The 7,216-nt window shown below is 40.0% G+C and overlaps 2 long non-coding RNA genes across 2 annotated transcripts; one reads left to right on the top strand and one right to left on the bottom strand.

Annotated features, from left to right (window-relative positions):
- Nucleotides 1-1,974: 1,974 nt before the first annotated feature.
- LOC136287891 (uncharacterized) lies at nt 1,975-3,235 on the bottom strand. The gene is made up of 3 exons (XR_010720410.1): nt 3,129-3,235; nt 2,767-2,846; nt 1,975-2,222 (listed from the first exon to the last, which is right to left on the bottom strand). It is a non-coding gene; the product is annotated as an uncharacterized lncRNA (long non-coding RNA).
- A 530-nt stretch (nt 3,236-3,765) lies between these two features.
- LOC136287890 (uncharacterized) lies at nt 3,766-6,450 on the top strand. The gene is made up of 3 exons (XR_010720409.1): nt 3,766-3,901; nt 4,877-4,984; nt 5,097-6,450. It is a non-coding gene; the product is annotated as an uncharacterized lncRNA (long non-coding RNA).
- The last annotated feature ends 766 nt before the right edge of the window (nt 6,451-7,216 follow it).

Genomic DNA, 7,216 nt, shown 5'->3' with positions numbered 1-7,216 from the left:
TTAAGTAATAAAAAGACATTTCAGAAACACTTTCCCATTATTTTTGGAAGTTTGCTTCTTTTTAGGCATTCTAGAGAATCAATGTCTTTATGGCTATAATCAAATCAATGTTGATTAAAACTAGGGAAAATCTAAACAAAGAAAACTGATTAATTAACCAATTTTTCTTACATAGTCTATAATAAAAATTCTATATTTTTAACTTAACTATTAAGGTATACAGTTATTTTGGTTGTTCCCTGTCTTCAGAGAATTCTGTCTTGCTTTGCCTGGGTAACTTTTATCTCTGCACATCCATTTCAGAGAAGTCATTTACAAATTCCAGGTCATTCCTGTCCAGCTTTCCTGCTATAAGAGAGAAGGAATGTGTCCAGCCAGCGTCATACCCAGCCAGAAAGATGCACTGGATTGGAATGTACAGGTCTTGTACCATTTTAGTGTATTTTGTAGATAATTTTTATTTAATAAATAGTCAGCCTTTCTGGTTTTATTTTCCTGGTTCAGATTTTGCCTATAACAGACCAGGTTGTTCAGTTACATGAAGTTTTGAATAAGCCCTTTACTAGAAACCTGGTTTTGATAGATTGGAGGTTTATTTCATAGAATCGTAGGGGTTACTCAAAGCCTCCTCCGACCTGACTTTGAACACTTCCAGTGGTGGGACATCCAACCTTTTTCTGGGCAACCTGTGTCAGGGCTCAGGCACCCTCACAATAACAATTGGTTCCTGATGTTCAGAGAAACCTCCTGTGTTTCCTTGTGTGCTGTGGGCCTTCGGTCCTGCCACTGGGGCCTGGCACAGAGCCTGTCTCAGTCCCCTTTGCACCTGCCCTTAAGGTATAAAAATGATTGTTGTAATAAGAGAGATTACAAAAGTTCATTTGCAGGGTGGAACTAATTTATTTTTAATCTTTGTTGTTAAAAAGCCATGCTTAGACCAGTGAATTCAGACCAGCACCTCCATAAAGCTCTTTAGTTTATCTTAGGACTGTCCATGAGAGCCAGATGACACCTACCTCTTTCTGCTGACTTCCAAAGCACATCTAAACTATTAGCTTAGGTTGGACTCTTAACTTCTCCCTGGTTAAAACTATATAAGATCCTATCAGTTCCAGTGCCCAACCACTTGCTGGGGGAAGAACCTTTTCCTAATATCTATCCCAAACCTACCCTGGCACATCTTTCTATATGCCCTTCCAGCATTTGGCTGGCATCCATATCAGAAACTGAAAGTACACAAGCATTTGTGTAATTCAAATGCTCTGTGATTGCACCTCACTGCAGATTGTGCAGTGGTGCTGCTACTTCCTGGCTGAATATTTGATGTATGTAACCAATAGCTCCAAAAGGGCAGATATTGCATGAGAGATCATTTCAACATTCACCAGCCCTCAATTTTAGACCACTGTAGCTTTAAATTCATTTTTGACCCAATATATGCTCAAGGATTCAGGTTCCTCGAGGATTCAGTTTCCTGTGAGAAAAGAGAAGGTGATTTCTATTAGGTTATTCATTAATTATTATTTTTTATTCAAATGGATATTCTGAAGGGAAAGGGGAGAGGTGTGTTTCTTTCTAAACACTGATCACAAACACACAGGAATTAAAGGCAAAAACCAAACTCCATTTAGGCAGAAGTGTAATTCTGTTAACAGTCAAGTCCTTAACAAGTTTCTCTTTCCTTCAATAAGTGAAACATTGCACAATAGGTGGCTCTGAGACAAGAAATTAACAGTTATTTTCTCCTCTGCAGTAAATTGGAATTATTTTCTCCCAGCCCGTTTGAAGTCAGTTTCATTGCACCACAAGTTGACTTAGGGAGTGAACCAAAACCCATTTGTGTCATCAGGGCTAAGATTTGCATCTCTTCACTTTAGACAGGGAGAAGTCAGACACCTCATCTGAGCTCCTTACCCCAGGCTCCTGTCAGAGTCAATGGAGGGAAGCCTTCTGAGACAGATTCATTCTATTTATCTCACGATACATGAATCACCTTAAGAGGAACTTGTTGCTCTTCTCTGACTATAAACTGAGCCGTAGGGTGGCAGATTCAGGTTTAAGCAACTTGCTTGCAGTTATTTAACTTAGGGCACATGAATTTCACCCTGGGAAGCTTATATTTTATTTCTCTAAGCTGCAGACCTGATTTTATGTACCTCCAGTAGCTCCAAATATCCTTCTCAAGCCACTTCAGATGTGGAAACGCAGTCCTTGTCTTTATACTGAAATATAAAGAATATATTACACACTTTTGCTATAAAAATGACAACTGTTTACAAGTAAAATATCTTCTAGATCCAAGAATTAAACTTGAGCTCTGTCTTTGCCTACTTTCACTTTGTTTTTTCCCATTTGCTCACCCTTCTCTATGTGATCTTGTACTTTCTCCTGCTTCTGTGTGTTCGGGCAAGCTGTTGCATGTGCTGATGGGCCAGCAGGCTGCTTTATCCTTGGAATAAGCGTAGAAGGGATTTAAACTCTCTTTCCCATGGTAAGGACATTGTTGGTTATCCTTCCTTTCCCCAGCTGCCAGCTTCCACAAAACTTGTCAGGACATCGTATCTCTGAGACATCTATTCCTCTCAGACAAATGTGCTTAAAATCAACCCACATGTTGGAAGATGAGTTGGGGGAGGAAGAAGAGGATCTGAACATACTGCTGGGCAGGACATTTTCCCTTAAAATTAGACTAATCCTTTGTTTCCTCTCCACTGTGAAATCTGGTAAAATTTCTACAATAGGTGTACTTACAAAGGCAAGTCATACCTTATTTTTGGTACAGTTCCTCTCTTTTTGGTGCAATTCCTCCCTTTGAGGAATATAGAAGCTACGCCAACATATATAAGCTAAACCAACAAAAACACAATTATTTTTTCTTGGCGTGCTGGCTAAACAACTCTCTCAGATGTTCCAGTTTCTCTTCAGCTCGATTTTGCAGGACAGATATCTTCACATATTTACTTTTTACCCAGTGGGCTTTTTTTTTTTTTTTTTTTTTTTTTTTTTTTTTTTTTTTTTTTTTTTTTTTTTTTTTTTCCCGCCCTGGGAATGCCTCAGTTTGTTATGCCCTGAAACACAAAGCATTAACAGCCTTTTAGAGAGTGCCAACACATGGTGGAGGTAGCTACCTGCTCTGTTTTCCATAAAATGGGTGTTAATAGGCTCTAGAGGGGTCCCTCAGTAAAGACACGGAGGAGTTCAAGCATTTATTGACTGGTTTGTATCTCGTAGAAATATTCGAAGTGGAACGCAAGAGATGTGGAGAAAAGCCACACAAATGAGAAGCTACTAATGAAGTGTTTTTACAGTTGGGGTTCAATGTGTGAGCTTGTAAAAGCTGATTAACTACTATTGTGTTTTCATCTAACTGGTTTGATAATTTGTTGGTTAAATGGTTCAGCTGAGAAACCAGTGAGTGTCCTTGGAAACATGCTGGTGCAAGAGTTAAAGACTTGAATCCACACGGAGGGGGCAGGTTTATGTTGTGGATCCACAATCTACTTTTCTTTTAATAGGTGAATGAGAGAAGTGTCTGAAAAGACTTATTTTGTTCTTACAGTTTTGCCTTTGAGCCTACTCCAATCATTAAAATTGAAATTCTCTTTAATTTCTCTTTTTCATAATAAAGGCAATTAAGTTGCCTTTATGTTTATTCTCTTCTTGTTCTTCTTTCATTCTTCAATACTTATTTTTCTCATTCACTTTCTCTCTCTCTCTTTTTTTCTTCCACCTCCATTTAATGACTCTGTTTAGAAGAGACTGTTCTGGGCTGGATTAACAATTAACTCAAAACAGTTAACTATCACATTAGTGCAACAACAATACAATACAAGAGGCTTGATAAAAGCGGTCTGGAAAAACTGCAAACATCACTTTTCAAAAGAGTTACTGGAAATCTGAGGTAGGGGGTGACTTGAAGATGTGAAAGTTTATTTTTCTTTTATGCTCTGTTTTTCTAAAATTCTCCCGCATTCTGAATTCAAATCTTGTCACTTTAAGATTGTAAAACCTATTATCTAACCTAAGAACTGGGAATTTTATGGCTTTACTGCACGTGTATCTCCCTGAGCCAATAGATCCCTGCAAATCCTACTGATTTCAGTCTGGTAATGGACTTGACTGTCAGTAAAGCTGAGTTAGATCTTGGTGGTAAACAGATCCTGAGTTAAAATAGTCACCATGAACAACAATTCTGTTTCTCAGACATCCCAGAAAGAATTCTGCAAATGGTTTGGGTGTATTAAACTCATCTCTAATGAACTGAACAGACCAGGCTCTTTAAAGATGGGCTGACTGAAAGTTCTGAATCAAGAAAACAGTGAGAGAAGTTGGGGGGGGGAGGGGGAGGTCTTTGCAGAAAAAAAAACAAGCAGCAAAACCAACCCTCCCATAATAATTTGACTCTGAAAATGCCTGTGGGGTTTGCAGCTTCTGGTTTTTATGCCTTCCTCCAGCAAGATTTGGATTTCCCAGTCACATTGAATCTCTCTTGGCAGTCTAAGATGTAGGACCCCAGGACATGCCCACTGCCCCTTACTTTGAGAGAAAAGCCTCTCTTCCACAGGTCACACAGAGAACTACTACAGTGTTTCTCAGTTGAAATAAACTGATTTTCAATCAGGTTTTGACTAATAGTCTAAATAATTTATTCTTTTTCCATTTTCCAGTCAATTCTACTAAGAAAAGAAAAACCCCTGAAAAAGTCACACAGCCATAGAAAACACTAAACATGTCAATTCACTTTTTCAGGTGTAGTCCATAAAAATGGGGAGCAGATTCACAGTCACTACTTAAGTTTTATTTTTCCCTTTTATTTCACCAAAGGAAAAGGGTGAAAAGTTAAAACAACAAAATAATTGAACTATTTTGTTTGTAGTGGATATCTGGAGGGCTATCGTGCAATATCAACTCAAATGAGGATGAACTTCAACACTTCATGAAGATGACCAAGGCCTTGTCCAGTTTGATTTTCGTATCTCTAAAGGTGAAGTTCTACTGTCTGATAATTCTCTCTTTAAATTATTATTTTTCAAATATCTAATTATAATTGCATTTATTATAATGTTAGCCTTCTGTCTTCTCTTTGTGCATCTCAGATGGCAGTCTGCTGCCACCACCTCTGCAAACTCCCCTGAGGAGCCTGAAGACAGCAATTATATTTCCCATTGTTCTTCCTTTCTCAAGGTGGAACAGAGCTAAGCCCTTCAGCCTTCCACAAAATGTGCTTTACTCTCCAGCTCCCTTAAAAGCCTCCACTGGACACACTCCAGTCTCACAATATAGGGCTTCCTGTAAGCAAACACTGCGGAATAATCACTTCATCCAATCTACTGTTACATTTTCCTTAATGTACCCAATACAAAGTCAGCCTCTATCACTGTAAGGGCGCACTGCTCACTCATCTTTGGCTTGCTGCTCTTCAAGCATCCCTTGCCACAGAACTGCCATGGAGTCCTTAAGTCCCCAGCCTGTAAAATTTCATGGAATCTCTCTGTCCTGAGTGCAGACTTCTGAGTGTGTGTTTGTTTAATTCCTGGAAGTCCTTGCCAGCTCATCCCTCCAGCTAAATTACTCCTCAGCGTCAGTTGTGTTCTCCAGGAGAGAGAGGAGCTGGGCCTGTTCAGCCTAGAGAAGGGAAGGCTGAGAGGGGATCTCATTAATGCTTATAAATGTTTCCAAGGTGGGTGTTGAGTGCATGGTGCCAGACTCTGAACAGAGGTGCCAGCGAAGGAAAAGGAGAAATGGGCATAAACTAAAACGCATTAAGTTCCACCTCAATGTGAAGAAGAAATTCTTTATTTTGAGGGTGGCAGAGCGCTGGAACAGCTGCCCAGAGAAGTTGTGGAGTTCCCTCTCTGGAGACATTCCAAACACACCTGGATGCATTCCTGTGTCACCTGCTCCAGGTGACCCTGCCTTTGGCAAGGGGTTTGAACTGGATATTCTCCAGAGTTCTTTTCCAGCCCTAAAAATTATGTGATACTGTGATTCAAGCATGGATTCTCCATACTGAATTATCACATCATTTTCTGCTGTACAATAATGGAAAAGAAATATCAAGAATGAAAAGGACCCCAGAGAAAAAAAGAAAAACACAAACACACTTTTATGTATTTTGAAGCACAGATAAGATGAATCAAACTGAGCCCAGAGAAAGACATAACAAGACTGACTGTAAGTTAAAGATGGACAAATGGAAATCAAAAAGCAGTCAAGACTTTTGAGTTCCAAAATAAACAACCAGAACAATTCATGGAGCCTCCAGTTCTTGATGGCCTCAGATTAGGTCCAATTGTCTCTCAATGTGAACTAATTCAGCCAAATAAAAATTACTGGTATTGACACAGGGAAATGTAGACAAAATGCAATGGCCGGTAGAATGCAGGTGGAGAAACTGAATTATCTAATGGACTCTTCCAGGTTAAAGCTTTTGAATTTATGAATAATGTCTGGGACAAATCTGTTGCTGAAATAATACAGATGTCTGTAATGATCCCTGCTCATTCTATTGTGTAGCTGTTTTTCTTGCCAAATGTAACCACTTAATGTTTCCAGAAAAATGGGCACCGAGGTACACATCATTCCAGGAATTTTTTGTTCCAACAAGACTGATAATATAAAGATTGCATTAAATTCTATAAGACAGATGTGGACACATGCAGGCAGGATTGGCATAATTCTTACACTTTATGTCAACTTTTGTTTCTTATACAAACATATAAATTGCTCTGTGGGCTCCACTCCTCCAGCCCTCCACTCTGGAGCCAGGCTGGGAGAGCTGAGGGTGCTCACTTGGAAAAGAGAAGGCTCCAGGGAGACCTCAGAGCCCCTTCCAGAGCCTAAAGGGGCTCCAGGAGAGCTGGAGAGTGACTTGGGACAAAACCCTGAAGTAACAGGACAAGGGGAAATGGTTTTAAATCAAAAGAGGGCAGTTTTATATTAGATATCAGGAGGAAAGTGTTCCCTGTGAGGGTGGGGAGGGCCTGGCACAGGGTGCCCAGAGGAGCTGTGGCTCCCCCTGGATCTCTGGAAGTGTCCAAGACCAGGTTGGATGGGGCTTGGAGCACCCTGGGATAGTGGAAGGTGTCCCTACCCATGGCAGGGGATTGGAATGAGATGATCTTTAAGGTCCCTTCCAACACAAACCATTCTGTGACTCTGTTATTAACCAGACAGCAACCTATAGTGAATTTTCACATCCAGCCCAGTATTTAGT

Source organism: Chamaea fasciata, unplaced genomic scaffold (assembly GCF_029207755.1).
Source record: "Chamaea fasciata isolate MVZ Bird 193981 ecotype frontalis unplaced genomic scaffold, bChaFas1.0.hap1 SCAF_3, whole genome shotgun sequence".
Classification (NCBI taxonomy): Eukaryota; Metazoa; Chordata; class Aves; order Passeriformes; family Sylviidae; genus Chamaea; species Chamaea fasciata.
Note: the sequence above shows the minus strand (reverse complement) of the source record. Positions and strands in the feature narration are given on the sequence as shown.